The sequence below is a fragment of the Bos javanicus genome, chromosome 21 (assembly GCF_032452875.1).
Source record: "Bos javanicus breed banteng chromosome 21, ARS-OSU_banteng_1.0, whole genome shotgun sequence".
NCBI classification, from domain to species: Eukaryota; Metazoa; Chordata; class Mammalia; order Artiodactyla; family Bovidae; genus Bos; species Bos javanicus.
The window spans coordinates 64,235,581-64,251,026 of NC_083888.1; the positions used below are offsets into that span (position 1 = coordinate 64,235,581).

Consider the following 15,446-nt stretch of genomic DNA (forward strand, 5'->3'; position numbering starts at 1 on the left):
TAATCAGCGCATAGGCTCATCCCTTACATGTAATAGTCATGGTCTGGAGACTGGGGGTTTACTGCCACAGTTGGGCGTATGGTGTATTCTCAGTGTCCACTGACCTGGATTCTGGGAGAGGAAAGAAAGGCTTAGGACAGGGAGGGTATAGGGAGCAGGGATGAAGTAGGGTTGTCATGGAGACAGGCTGAGGATGGACAGAGGAGATCTGGGTTCTGCCCGTGCTCACTGGTGGTCTTGGTGAATCATTCCCCTCCTCTGAGCCTCATCGTCACCACTGATCTATCTGTGAATGGAGAGGATCGAACTAAATGATGTCCCAGGCCCAATACGGTGTGGTTTCTGTGGTTCTGTGGAGCTTTCTGACCTAGAACGGAACTATTCAGGGTGTTGGACATCCACAGTTAGGGCAGCGTAAGTCAGCGTGAGGTGATCCATAGGAAGAGTGAAGGAATCTGCAGATGCTGCTCCCGGGGTCAGCCTCTGGCCCGGCCCCTGATGAAGCAGGACTGAAGGCGTGCTTTCTTCTCCCTCCATCTGCACCTTTCCCAAATGGAAGTACCATGTGAGGTCCCTTTCTGTTAGCAAGCAGGGCTGGCAGGATAAGGCTCGACTCTGGTCACGGCAAACCTCCTAACCCCACGGGTCTGTGGCTTCGCCCTCCGTACAGTCAGGACGATAGCCCCACCTTGCTCACCAGGGCAGGGGCTTCTTTGGCCACCCTGATGGGTTCTGTGAACATCGACAGTCACTGAGGTGCTTCCCAGCCAGAGACTGAGTGTGTCTGTGAGGTAAGGGTTTCAGCTGGAGGCACCCAGGATAGCTTAGTCCTTCCTCTTAAACAGTGGGAAGAAGTAAGTGTTCCCATGGTTACCATCAGGAGACCAGAACTGCAAGCACCCAGCGCTGAGGGCGGCTCCTCGGTTCTGTGCTGTACAGTCTGACCTAGACCAGGGTTTCTCGAGAGGCAGTGATTCCAGTCAGATCAAGGTAGACTTTATTTTCAGATAGATAGGGATTAGGGTATTCTAGGAAAGCTCATGAAGGTCAGTAAATTAGTACTAATTAATAAAATCCACCTGGTTCTCAGGTTTTAAAGGCTACTTGAATTAAGTTTTTTGGAGCCAAGAGGCTGTAAAATAAATCGACCCAAAAAACTCCCATAATAATCATAGTAATAAGTCTTTCCTTTTATAGTGCCTTACACTGTACAGAAAACTTTTACATAATAATCACAACATCCCACAGGGTAAGTAAACATTATACTCACTTTCTAGCTATAAAAACAGACTCAGACAGACAGCCTGTCCAGTGTCACGCAGTTTGTCATCAGCAGACCTGGCACTCGGGGAGAGAAGAGCTCGTTTTTATTGAACTTCTGCTAAATGCAGACTGCTTTCCCGTTCACCGTCTCACTTGTTCAGTTGCTAAGCCGTGTCCGACTGTTTGCGACTCCATGAACTGCTGCATGCCAGGCTTCCCTGTCCTTCACTGTTTAATCCACATATAGTCTTGAGTTGGTATAATCCTGTTATATAGATGAAGAAACTGAGGGTCAAAGGGGCTAAAATAAATTGTTCAAGCTTAACAACTAAGAAGTGACAGAACTGGTATTTGAAAATCTGGATTTTTTTTTTTTTTTTAAGTATTTATTTAGCTGTGAAAGTGAAAGTTGCTCAGTCGTGTCCAACTCTTTGTGACCCCATGGTCTATACAGTCCATGGAATTCTCCAGGCCAGAATACTAGAGTGGGTAGCCTTTCCTTTCTCCAGAGGATCTTCCCAACCCAGAGATCAAACCCAGGTCTCATGCATTGCAGGTGGATTCTTTACCTGCTGAGCCACAAGGGAAGCCCTTTGTTTAGCTGTACTGAGTCTTATTTGCAGCTTTGAACTCCTAGTTGCAGCATGTGGGAATCTAGTTCCCTGACTAGGGATTGAACCCAGGCCCCCCATATTGGGAGTGTAGAGTCTTAGCCACTGGACCACCAGGGAAGTCCCCAGAACTGGTATTTAAATTCAGCTGTTGTTTGGCTCCAAAACTCAGCACTGCTGCACTCTCTTGCCTCTCAATTCATCTGTTCCTTAGTTCATTCAACAGGTGTTTATTCTGTACCTGGGAGTGTTTCAGGCCTAGTCTCAGGCTCCACAGCTTGCTCTCATTTGAGATTGCCTGTCTCATGAAATCAGTTAGAGTCGCATTGTCTGTATGAGGCTATGGTTTTTCCAGGAGTCATGTATGGATGTGAGAGTTGGATCATAAAGAAAGCTGAGCGCCAAAGAATTGATGCTTTTGAACGGTGGTGTTGGAGAAGACTCTTGAGAGTCCCTTGGACTGCAAGGATATCCAACCAGTCCATCCTAAATGAAATCAGTCCTAAATATTCATCAGATCAGATCAGTCGTGTCCGACTTTTTGCGACCCCATGAATCGCAGCACGCCAGGCCTCCCTGTCCATCACCAACTCCCGGAGTTCACTCAGACTCATGTCTATCGAGTCAGTGATGCCATCCAGCCATCTCATCCTCTGTCGTCCCCTTCTCCTCCTGCCCCCAATCCCTCCCAGCATCAGGGTCTTTTCCAGTGAATCAACTCTTCTCATGAGGTGGCCAAAGTACTGGAGTTTCAGTTTTAGCATCATTCCTTCCAAAGAAATCCCAGGGCTGATGTCCTTCAGAATGGACTGGCTGGATCTCCTTGCAGTCCAAGGGACTCTCAAGAGTCTTCTCCAACACCACAGTTCAAAAGCATCAATTCTTCGGTGCTCAGCCTTCTTCACAGTCCAAATCTCACATCCATACATGACCACAGGAAAAACCATAGCCTTGACTAGACGAACCTTTGTTGGCAAAGTAACGTCTCTGCTTTTGAACATGCTATCTAGGTTGGTCATAACTTTCCTTCCAAGGAGTAAGCATCTTTTAGTTTCATGGCTGCAGTCACCATCTGTAGTGATTTTGGAGCCCAGAAAAATAAAGTCTGACACTGTTTCCACTGTTTCCCCATCTATTTCCCATGAAGTGATGGGACCGGATGCCATGATCTTCGTTTTCTGAATGTTGAGCTTTAAGCCAACTTTTTCACTCTCCACTTTCACTTTCATCAAGAGGCTTTTGAGTTCCTCTTCATTTTCTGCCATAAGGGTGGTGTCATCTGCATATCTGAGGTTATTGATATTTCTCCCGGCAATCTTGATTCCAGCTTGTGTTTCTTCCAGTCCAGCGTTTCTCATGATGTACTCTGCATATAAGTTAAACAAACAGGGTGACAATATACAGCCTTGACGAACTCCTTTTCCTATTTGGAACCAGTCTGTTGTTCCATGTCCAGTTCTAACTGTTGCTTCCTGACCTGCATACAAATTTCTTAATGCTGAAGCTCCAATATTTTGGCCACCCGATACAAAGAACTGACTCATTCGAAAAGACCCTGATGCTGGGAAAGATTGAAGGAGGGAGGAGAAGGGGACGACAGACGATGAGGTGGTTGGATGGCATCACCAACTCAACGGACATGAGTTTGAGTCAACTCCATGAGTTGGTGATGGACAGGGAGGCCTGTCGTGCTGCAGTCCACGGGATCTCAAAAGAGGCTGACACGATGAAGCAACTGAACTGAGGATATATATAAAATAGTGTTGTTGTTTTTATAAAAACCATACCTATTCATTGTAAAAATTCAGCGATATAGGAAGGTACACAGAAAAATGAAGTGCAGATGACCAGGGCATGTCAGTCTCCTGGAGATAAACAGTTGTTAGCATTTTGGCCAACACACTTCCAAACATTTCTCTAGGCCCATATATGCAGAAAGAAGTGCAATAGTAACGGAGCAGCTCTGCCTAAGAGCTGCTTCCTAGCAGCGTCACGTGTACCGTGTGGATTTTCACCTAAGCCCCGTGGGGTGACGGTGTCTCCCCACTTCTCAGAAGGGGGCTGGCGTCGACAGTAGTGCGGCAACCTGCCCCGTGGTGCGGAGCTCTGCGTCTGAAGGCCAGGCTGTGAGTCCTGTGCTGGGTCGTATGTGACGGACAAGCCGACCTTGTGTTACCGCAATTTGCAGATAACTGCTTTTCTTTTTTTTTAACACATGGTAGGTTTGTGGTGTTGGCGCCACTTTCCCAGCAGCCTTTGCTCCCTTCATGTCTCTGTGCCACGTTTTGGTAATTCTCACAACATCTCACACTTTTATTTATCATTACTGTACTTGTTATGTGATCAGCGATCTTTGTTCTACAACAACTCACTGAAGTCTCAGATGATGGCTAGCGTTTTTTTAAGTCATAAAGTATTTCTAAGCTAAAGTAAGTACATTTTCTTAAAACAGTGCTACTGTACACTTCATAGGCTATAATGTAAATGTGATTCTTATGTACACTGAGAAACCAAAGAATTTGGGTGATTCACTTTATTCGGATATTCTCTTTACCACGGTGATCTGGAGCTGAACATCCAGTATCTCCGTGGTGTGCCTTACATGGTGGTGCATAAGGGAGAATACACTGCAGGCCTTTCTATAACTTGCTTTATTGTTTGACTTGAGGAGGTGTTTATCGTACAACAGTGATTAACAATTTGTAATAATCCTCTGTAGTATTTTTACTCAACAGTAGTAATGTCTCGGCAGTTAATGTCGATCTCTCTCTTTGTGTATACTGTACTTTGTTTGACAAGTCCCTTGTTGAGGATGCTTAGTTTATTCCCAGTTTTTTGCTATTTTAAGTAATAAAGGAATCCACATCTTCATCCCTTTGGGTCCTAACTTGTTCTTTAGAGGAGGAGGACAGAATGCCCCCCGCCACCCTCCTGGTGAGAATCACTAGTGTTAGAGCGCTCAGTGGTTCTGCAACCTGACCACGCATCAGACTCCCCTGGAGAGCTTGTTAAAAATGCAGCTTGCTGGGTTCCATCCTCCCAGAGACTCTGACTTATTTAGTCTGGGGAGAGGGCTGAGGGTTTTCCTTTTTGACAAGTTCCCAGGTGATGCTGACCCTGCTGGCCAAGGACCCCGCTTTTGAGAGCCACTGATGTAAAGGAAAAGCACTTAAGTGGAAATCAGGAGACTTCAGTTCTTATTCCAGCTCTGACAGTAGTCAGGTGACCCTAGACAGAAAAGGGAAAGTGTTGGTTTCTCGGTCATGTCCGACTCTTTGTGACCCCATGGACTGTAGCCTGCCAGGCTCCTCTGTCCATGGAATTCTCTAGGCAAGAATACTGGAGTGGGTAGCCATTGGATCTTCCCGACCCAGGGATCGAACCTGGGTCTCGTGCCTTGGCAGGCAGATTCTTTACCATCTGAGCCACCAGGGAAGCCCGACCCTAGATGGGGTGCTGTGTTTTTCTCTTGTGGTCAAAGTGAGAGGATCGGACTGACATTTTTCTTAGACCGTTTGTCTCATCAGTGAGAACTATGAAATCCTTCAGAATCTGTGTTCTACTCATGGCATACAGTGGCTGTTGAGATTTGGTTCATGTAATGCCTGTGTTCTTTTTGCCCTCTATTTTCTTTCTTTTATTCGTTATTTACTGTGGGGTCCATGGAAGGTAGTATCATAAGAGAGATGAATGGTTTGAGAGTGAGGCTTAGAAAATGATGAAGTGCTCATTTTTTTCATGTTAGCAAGAATACATCTTTTAAAAAAGAACTACAGTTCCAAAGTTAGTAAGCTACCTAACAAATCCTAGCTCAGCATTAGCAATCCACGGGAGGCCCTTCATCAGTTTGTCCGCATACCTATTAATTGAAACAGCAGGGTTTATGCTGAGTGTTTTGTAAGAAGGAACATACACACCACTGCAAGAGCAATGCCAGTGAAGCTCTTTGGAAACTAAGAAGCAGTGCTATTTTGGATGAGGGAAAATACCACCCTGTACATGAGAGCGGGAAATCAGAAGTAGAGAAAGCTTATCAGAAATAATACATGAGAAAGAAAGACTGGCTTTTAGAGGGAAAAAAATACATTTATCTAAAGCAGGACTTTTCAAGTGACAAGTCTCTCAGGCGTATTCATGCGATTTCATTGTCATCATCGCTGCCATCAGAATGTTTGTTAAATGAAGGTTTTCCTTTTTCATCCTTGTAGATTAGGACGGATTCGCATGGCCAGGGTTGGAGCCCAGCCCCAGGCCTTAGGTGTTCACACCATAGAGACAACTGCTGGCATGGGTCCCTTCAGACCTGTGTGGTGGTATTTTACATATATGCGTTTACCCCTCTATGTTGCTTCCCTGCTTCCAGGCAGAATATCTTCGTCCCTGCCTTGCCAGAAGGTGCGGGAAATCCCTGGTGTTCACTCGTTGGGTCTCTGCTGTGACGTGAATATTTGTGTTCCCCCTCAAGATTCACCAGGGCTTCCCTGGTGGCTCAGTGGATAGAGTCTGCCTGCGGTGTGGGAGAAATGTGTTCGATCTCTGGATTGGGAAGATCCCCTGGAGAAGGAAATGGCAACCCACTCCAGTATCCTTGCCTGGAGAATCCCATGGACAGAGGAGCCTGGTGACCTACAGTCCACGGGGTCACAAAGAGTCAGACACGACTGAGTGACTAACACTTCCACTTTCTTTCCAAGATTCACATTATGTGAGGGTGTCAGGGAGGTGGGGCCTCAGGGCGGAGCTCTCAGAAGTGGGGTCCGTGCCCTTGTGAGGGACCTCACAGAGCCCCCTGGTTCTGTCCACTCTGTGAGGACCAAGCACAGTGAAATGTGCATGAGCTGGAAGAGGGCCCTCGCCTGACCACACTGGCCCTCTGCTCTCGGACTTCCAGCCTCTAGAACTGGGGGATACACACTGTTTATACGCCACCCTGTCTGTCTGTAAGCCAGCCGGAAGGCACTAGGAACATCTCCATTTCTGAAGGTTCCCACTAGACCAGTCCCCAGAGATGCCCTTCCTCACTTAGGCTCTTAGAGACACTCACTTAACATGCCAAAGCCTTTGGAATCCATTCATTCTTTCAGTTCTTCAGAACAGTTAATTAATTAATCTGTTTGTTTATTCATGCTAATTCCCTAGTCTCTGTGGAAAATACAGATATGAACAAGACATTCCCTGATTCATTTGATTTTTTTTTTTTTTTGACTTCATATTATTGTGCCAGTTCATGTGGGTTGGGTTATATGTGCCTCTCTGGAGTGGGGTTGGTTAGTGACTTCCAAGCACTGTTATATTGGAAAGAAAGGAGTGCTAGGGGTGGGTTTGCGAAGTTAGGAAATTAGAGTTAATTATGGTAACTGCCTCAGAATAGCCAGAGCCTGGGGGAGGGGGCTCTGAATCAGCTCCGATGAATCACATTTCCCTTTTTGTCTTTAAAGAGGACCCACAAGGCGGTAGAGGAGAGAATTCAGAGAAGCACTGAAGACTGGAGCTTCTAGAAAACAAGGCCCCCAAATTTCAGAATCATTTGACCTAGGAAGACTAAGCAATAATTTAGAACTGACTTCAATTTTTTGAAGGATTATTGTTATTATTATTTTTTTTTACAAACTAAGAGGATGTAAATGAGGCAGAAGCAAAAATGGACCAGATAGGAAAGAACAGCTTCTTATCCATTGCAACCAGTCCATTGGAATGGATGATAAGCTAGGTTTAGACATTGTAGAGATACTTTAGGAAAATTACCTAAAATTTGGAGAAAAGGCAAAGTGATTATCGTGTGCCTTTCCAAGGTCACTCGAGAGCGTTATCTGGTAAGCCGATCTAAAGAGTATCTGACTTTTGTCAAGTTAGATTTTAACTTGTAAACAAATCGAGAAGTGAAAAGTGAATTTTATTATCCAGTAGAGCTCTTAATGATTTCTGTTCAGTAGGAAAGATAACCTCAAAGGTTATAGTTTAATTGCTCTGTAGGACATTAGCCAGGTTTGTATCAACTTGGCAAGATTATTACAGCATTCTTTCTTCTCCACCAAGTTCATTTGTGTTTCTTTTGTTACATTTGAACCAGCTTTGCCATCCTGCTTTTTCCCTCATGAAGGACTTACTTGATACATACATACTATATATTGGCATGAGAGTTCCCTTTTCAGCTTTTTGAAAATTATACTTTGATAGAAGTGAATGCATGTGGAGGAGATAAGCATCTCAGGTAGCTTACCCAGGAGTGGGGTTCCGGGTCCTTTCAGCCCTGAACACCAGTGTTCATCTAAATTCTCTTGGTCACCCAGATAGTACATTGCATTTATGGATCCTCTAACTCTCTGCCCTGGATGAATACTTAAAACTCCTGCTTTATCAAGATCTCAGATGACACAGAGCAGAGAGAATCATTTCTTTTGTTGTGAAGACCAGCACCGTTACTGATTTGTATAGCACGCACAGTTACAGAACACTGGCACACCGACTGTTGGATCTGATCTTCTCTGTTTCCTTGTGAGGGAGCGGGGCAGGAACAGCTGCCCCACTTTACAGGTGAGCACGTTGAGAGTCCAGTAAAGTCACGGCCGCTTGGCTGCTGAGGAGTGGCGCTGGGACCGCAGCCCAGCCCTTCCCACTCCACGCTCATCAGCAGCTACATGACGGAACCCAGATTCAAGAGGATTCTGGTAAGAACAGTGAACTGAAGTAGGGAAAAGACCTGAACCCTGGCTCCAGACTGCTTTCATATGGATTCACAGGTGCGACTCTGAGGCTGTAGTTTTGGAGTCTGTGTGCCCTGTTCCTGACTGTTGGAGAGACCTGAAATGTGTCTGAATCTTCCCTCACTGCCCTGCCACCCCCGCCCCCCTACTCAGGGATTGAGCAGTGCTGGACACACAGCAGGTATCCAGGAGACACTTCCTGATTGAATGGGGACATTTGTTTTACACGCATGTATATCTTGATCTCCCTCTATTCCTGGTAAGACTTTCTTGGCAAATTTCTGCCTATCTGGGTGACATTGGTCCAGCTGCACTTATTCATTCAAAAGAATAATCTGCCCTTTGATTTGACGCTTGCACCGGAAAGAGGACTGCTGACTTGACCCAATTCCGTCTTTTTTTATGAAATCTTCTCTAAATCTGCCAGTTGCTGATTTATTAATTCAACAGATATTTATTGACTAACTCTCTGTGCCAGGCCCTGCGGTAAAGACTAGACCAGGCCTCCTCTCTTCCTTCGGTTCATGGTCCTGGTGGTGTCTTAGTATTTCTGTTGAAATATTTTCAGTCTTTGCTTCATTAGTAATTCACAAAATAACATGAAACAACTGAGTTGTGAAAAAGACTCTTAGGAATTGCCTGGTGGCACAGTGGGTAAGAATCTGCCTGCCAGTGCAGGGGCCGTGAGTTCGATCCCTGGTCCGGGAAGATTCCACATGCAGCGAGGCCCTTGCACCACCACTCCTGAGCCCGAGCTCTGCAACTCCTGAAGCCCACGCACCCAGAGCCTGTGCCGCGGTAAGAGAAGCCACCACGGTGAGAAGCCTGTACACCGCACGAAGCGTCGTCCCCAGTCGCCACCACTAAAGAAAGCCCGAGCAAAGCAGCAAAGACCAAGCACGGCCAAAAGTTACGTAAATAAAAAAAAAATTTTAAAGACTCTAAGTTCAGTTCAGTTCAGTCACTGAGTCGTGTCCGACTCTTTGCGACCCCATGGACTGCAGCACGCCAGGCTTCCCTGTCCATCACCAACTGCTGGAGCTTATTCAAACTCTAAAAAGACTCTCAAACGTGCTCCATACCCACCCATTCTTCTCTTTGGTCCGCTGCCCGTCCCCGCTCTCTCTTGCTTGCACGGGGCCTGCAGCTTCTCCCACTTCCTCATGCTCCTTTGCTCAGTCATGTCGACTCTGTGAGTGTCGACTGAAGTCTGCCAGGCTCCTCTGTCCATGGGATTCTCCAGGCAAGAATACTGGAGTGGGTTGCCATTTCCTTCTCCAGGGGATCTTCCCGATACAGAGATCGACTCTGCATCTCCTACTTGAGCTGGCTGATTCTTTACCATTGAGCTGCCTGGGAAGCCTCTCCCACTGCCCCCTAAAAACGACAATCAGCTCCTGTTAGGCCATTGTCTAAAGCTCTCCAGCAGCTTCCCTGTCATAAAGCCCTGCTTCCCCTCTGTCTCCATCTCCCTCTACTCCCTTCCTTCTTGGTCCAGCCACACTGGGGAAAGGGGTGGAAACCAAGCCAGTCTCCTCCCGCCTTGGGCCTCTGTGCCGGCTGTGTTGTCTGCTGACGCTGATCGTCCCTGGTATTTTCACCACTGTCCCCGCTAGTCCCTTGGATCTCAGCGTAACTCTCGCTCCCTGAGAGGGGCCTTTCCTGTCACCTCTTGTAAGTTCAGCAGCCCTTCGTCACTCTGGTACTTAACCCTGTTTTATCGTCTTTCTCTTACTCATTTATCGTCTGGTTTTCTTCATTAGAGTGTGTAGCTAGGGGCTTTAGCTTTTCTCTGAGAAAGTTGTGGAGGGGATGCAAGGACAGTTTTCAGTGGCCTGGTTCAGGTGCTCAGAGAGTGCTGATTGGGCCAGAGGTTGATGAAGACGGGAGTGCAGAAGTGATTACAGGTGAGCTGCTCGTGAGCAGTGGCAGGTGAAAATGGATTGTGATTGTGTTTGCTTAATGGTAGAATGCCTTTTTTTTTTTTAAGAAATTTAAATAGAATTCTTGAAATGGAGGTAAAGGATGGTTTTATTTAAAGCTTTTGTTTTAAAGTTAAGTGTCACTGTAGGAATTCAGGTGACTGACGTGATTTGGGGAGGAGGAATTAGTTCAGAGTGTGGGACTCATACATTTCCTATTGGTTCAAGAAAGTGGGGGTTCTGTTTGTTTTTAATTTTTTTGAAAGGTTAATTCAACTGGAACAAAAGTGCATTCAAAACATTTCTGACCAAAGACCTGCTCTGTGGCTAGGAATGTGTTCTGCCTTGTGAAGACTTAGAAAGGACTGAAAACAGGGTCACTGCCTGTGGGCTCCCCACCAGCTCAGAATAGGAGAGTTCAGAGCTGGTGACTCCAGATTGTGACAAGTTTCTCTTGAAGTTGTGTTCTCACAGCAAGCGTGTCGTTTCACCTGCATTGTCCACATGTTCCTGATGGAGGTGGTGAGGTGCCAGACTCCTCTGGTCTCTCTTCTTGCCAGCCCCCTTCCCCCCTGTCCCCAGGGGCTCTCACCTGGTCAAAGACCTAAGACATGGGAAGGACAGAGGTTATTCCTGAGCACTAGATGGTATGTGAGATTTTTAGAACATAGCTCTTGGTTGTCATAGGAATTGCAGTTTTGAGCTTCCTCCAGGCTGGCTGTGGTCAGGAGGGGAATGCGCAGTCATGCCACCAGCGTCATCCCCATCCTCGGGTCAGGACTGAGGCTCAGGTGGGGAAGAGTCCTGTCTTCCCAAGGCTCCCCAGGCAGGTAGTCATAGAGCTGGGCTCGGAACCCCACTGTCCATAACCTCTGTGGGGCAGAGGTGGGGAGACCTCCTGCATCAGGGTCCCGGGTTGATGAGGTGGGTGGGGGAGGCAGATGGGGCTGGGTGCTGACTCCATCCTGCAGACAGTGAGGAAGGGTTATAGGGCTCAACTGGAAGGTGCTAGGGTGACTGCAGGAAGGGGTCAGATGGCTGGGAGATGATGAATGGGGAGGGGAGTCTTAGGGAGCCGGGAGGGGGAGACCGGAAAGGCCATAGAGCTTGTTACGCTCACAGCCCCCTGCTCAGAGGAGCACGTGCGGCCAGGCCTTGAGACCGGAGTTGGATTTTCAGTTTTGCCCGTAGCTGAGTTCCCTGTACGTCCCCTCCTGCTTGGTATGTGGGGAGCTCAGCAGCAGGTGAGCAGGCCCGAGGGTGTCAGAGTGTTCCTGCTGACACTGCAGGGATGCTAGCCTCTGTTCAGATGCCCTGTTTATGTTGCTGCACAGTCGTCATGGCTCCGTAAACCTGAAACCTCACATCCTAAGACAAGCGGGAAAGGAAACATCCGTGTGAGGTCCCAGGCTCACGGGGCCTCCAGGCCTGAAACCCCAGCTTGTCTGTACAGAAGCTGGGATGAGGATTCAGTGCCAGCGAGTACATCGTGAGTTCCCTTCTTGGGAACTGGGCCGTTTCACGTGGAGAGACAGGCTGCGGGCACTCTGAGCATGCGGACGCCACTGACACGGGTTTCAGACATCCTGCTCACGTAGCTTTCCAAGATTGTTGGAGGCCTGGGACACCTCCTCTTAACGACTGTTTTTAGCCTGTTATCTACGCGTCAGTTTCTCTGGAGACGCCTCAGGCGGCTGGCACGGCCAGTAAGTGCAGCAGGTCAGTGCTGTTCTGGGACAGCCGGGCCGGGTCAGGAGGCTTTGTCCTTAGGGTGAGCCTGGAAAGAGGAAGGGAGTTCAGAGTGTCGAGGGTGAGCTTGACAACGCCCCCAAAGTCCAGCACGGATGGGAATCCCGGGTCTCTTAGGCCCAGTGTTTCCAGGCAGAGTCAGGGCTGGTCCTGGTGGAGGGAGGGCCAAGCCAGGTAGCAGGGAGTCTGGGGCTCTTCTGTTTTTATCCGTTGTGTGTTCATATCAGTTCCATGTCCCAGTTACATGATACAGCAAAACAAAGGCTGCAGAGGGAGCGGAAGTCCCAGAGCAGGAGCATGCTTTGTCCGAGCCTTGAGTCGTTGGCGGGTGGCCTAGGATACTTCGTTTTTGGGCGGCGTGTCCTCTCAGAAGTGCCCTCTGGAGAGCAGTGGAGCAGTTGGGAGTCCCTGTTCCTGATCCTTGGGGTCACCGGTTGTCAAGTGGTCGGGGGAGGTGCCCAGCCTTTGAGGCAGACTCCTTCCCGGTCTGGTCCCAAGGCCTGTCACCTCAGGTTCTCAGCCTTCCTCCTGGGGCAGCCAAACCCCTCTGTCAGCCCTCAGCGGTCTCCCGTCTGGCTGTAGAATCTGGGGATTCGCCAGGGCCGGCCGGAAGGGTGCCACGTCCCAGCCTGGTCTCAGGACCACGGGCTGCCTGCCAGTCAGCGAAACACATCCTCTTCTGGAGGTGGCCTGAGGCGCTTGGCTCTTTGGTGTTGGAACCCCAGGCGGGCACAAGGGTTGAAAACATTGGCATTAAACCTACCTTGGCCAAGCTCATTGCTCTGCACTTGGTAGCCATATGATCATGGGCAAGTTACTTAACCATTGTGGCCTCTGTTCTCTTATTAGTAAATTGAGGACTCACATAAAATTGTCTCATATACACTGGGTGCTAGGTTTTGGAGATTTTTCACCATGATGAAAGTGAAAGAAGAGAGTGAGAAAGCTGGCTTGAAACTCAACATTCAGAAAACTAAGATCATGGCATCTGGTCCCATCACTTCATGGCAAATAGATGGGCAACAGTGGAAACAGTGAGAGACTTTATTTTTTGGGGCTCCAAAATCACTGCAGATGGTGACTCTAGCCATGAAATTAAAAGGCGCTTGCTCCTTGGAAGCAAAGCCAAGACCAACCTAGATACCATACTAAAAAGGTCAATTTTCATTCCAGGCCCAAAGAAGGGCGATGCCAGAGAATGTTCAGACTATTGGACAGTTGCACTCATGTCCCATGCAACTAAAGTAATGCTCAAAATCCTTCAAGCCAGGCTTCAGCAGTATGTGAACACAGGGAACTTCCAGATACACAAGCTGGATTTAGAAAAGGCAGAGGAACCAGAGATCAAGTTGTCAGCATTCACTGATCATAGAGAAAGCAAGGGGATTCCAGAAAAACATCTTCTTCATTGACCACACTAAAGCCTTTGACTGTATGAATCACAACAAACTGTGAAAAATTCTTAATGAGACGGGACTACCAGACAACCTTACCTATCTCCTGAGAAACCTGTATGCAGGTCAAGAAACAATAGTTAGAACTGGACGTGGAACAACTGAGTGTTTCCAAATTGGGAAAGAGTATGACAAGGCTGTATATTGTCACTCTGCTTATTTAACTTATATGCAGAGTACATCATGTGAAATGCTGGGCTGGATGAATCACAAGGTGGAATCAAGATTGCTGGGAGAAATATCAACAACCTCAGATATGCAGGCGATACCACTCTAATGGCACAAAGTGAAGAGCAACTAAAAAGCCTCTTGATGAAGGTGAGAGAGGAGAGTGAAAAAGCTGCCCTAAAACTCAACATTCAGAAAACTTGAGATCATGGTATCTGGTCCCATCACTTTATGGGAAATACATGGGGAAATGGAAATAGTGATAGATTTAAGTCTCTTGGACTTAAATCACTGCAGATGGTGACTGCAGCCATGAAATTAAAAGACACTTGCTCCTTGGAAGGAAAACTATGACAAACCTATATAGCATTTTAAAAAGCAGAGGCATCACTTTATCAGCAAAAGTCTGTGTAGTCAAAGCTATTGTTTTCCTAGTAGTCATGCATAGTGAGAGCTGAACCGTAAAGAAGGCTGAGCACCAGAGAACAGATGCTTTTGAACTGTGGTGCTGGAGAAGACTCTTGAGAGTCCCCTGAATTGCAAGGAGATCAAACCAGTCAATCCTAAAGAAAATCAATCCTGAATATTCGTTGAAAGGACTGAAGCTGAAGCTCCAGTACTTTGGCCTTATGTGAAGAGCCAACTCATTTGAAAAGACCCTGGTGCTGGGAAAGACTGAAGACAAAAGAAGGGGGCAGCAGAGGATGAGAAGGTTCAACAGCATCACTGACTCAGTGGACGTGAATTTGAGCCAACTCCAGGAAGTAGTGGTGGACAGGGAAGCCTGGCATGCTGCAGTCTAAGGGGTCACAAAGAGTCAGACACAACTGAGTGACCGAACAAGAACAACAAAGTCAGACTAAGAAAACTGCCTCTGGCAGATTGTTAGAAAAGGGACAGATGGAGGAAGACCAGTTACTAACATGAGAGGGGGAGTGGGAAATGCTGAGGCTGAGAGCTGAAGCAGCGGGGCTGAGAGTGGGGAGGTCAGACCCTGAGCAGAAAGAGAGTTGGTGCCTGATTCTGTTTGTGGTGTGAGGGAGAGAAAAACCATTAAGAGTGGCTCACAAGTTTTCTTTTGAGATCTGTCTTCCTTGTTTTATAAAGATCTGCAAATGTTGACAAGTCTCCTTAATGGCAAGTTTCAGAACACAGCCTCAGCTCACGTGCCGGGTCTCAGCAGCTCGGGCCCTGCCCTCCAGTAAACATTCCTCTTTCTTTGGCTGACATCTCGTTTCCTTTTTCTTAACTTCTGTTCTGAAACTGTTACAGCAGCTTTTGTACTTCAAGGAATTGAAGCCTGGTCCATATTATGTGTGGAAACAAATACTGAAATAAATACTCAGCAAACAAAGACTGAGATAAATGAGGTCACGCTTTGCGGCTGACCTACAGGTGATGCTCGTGGCAGAGCTCTGGCCAGAAACCATGACTCCTGGGATTCCAGAGCGGCCTCTGTGTTTGTGCTAAAAGAACGTTTCATAGTGGAAGGGTGGAATACAGAGTCCTGAAGAGTCTTCAGTAAAATGTAGCCCAGGATCCATCTCCACTACATGCGCTTCCCACGGTGGTCCT

General features: G+C 47.4%; 1 protein-coding gene across 1 annotated transcript in view; it reads left to right on the forward strand.

The window, feature by feature from the left end:
- Window positions 1-15,446, forward strand: part of EVL (Enah/Vasp-like) — a 148,259-nt gene that overhangs the window by 23,991 nt on the left and 108,822 nt on the right. The window lies entirely within an intron of this gene.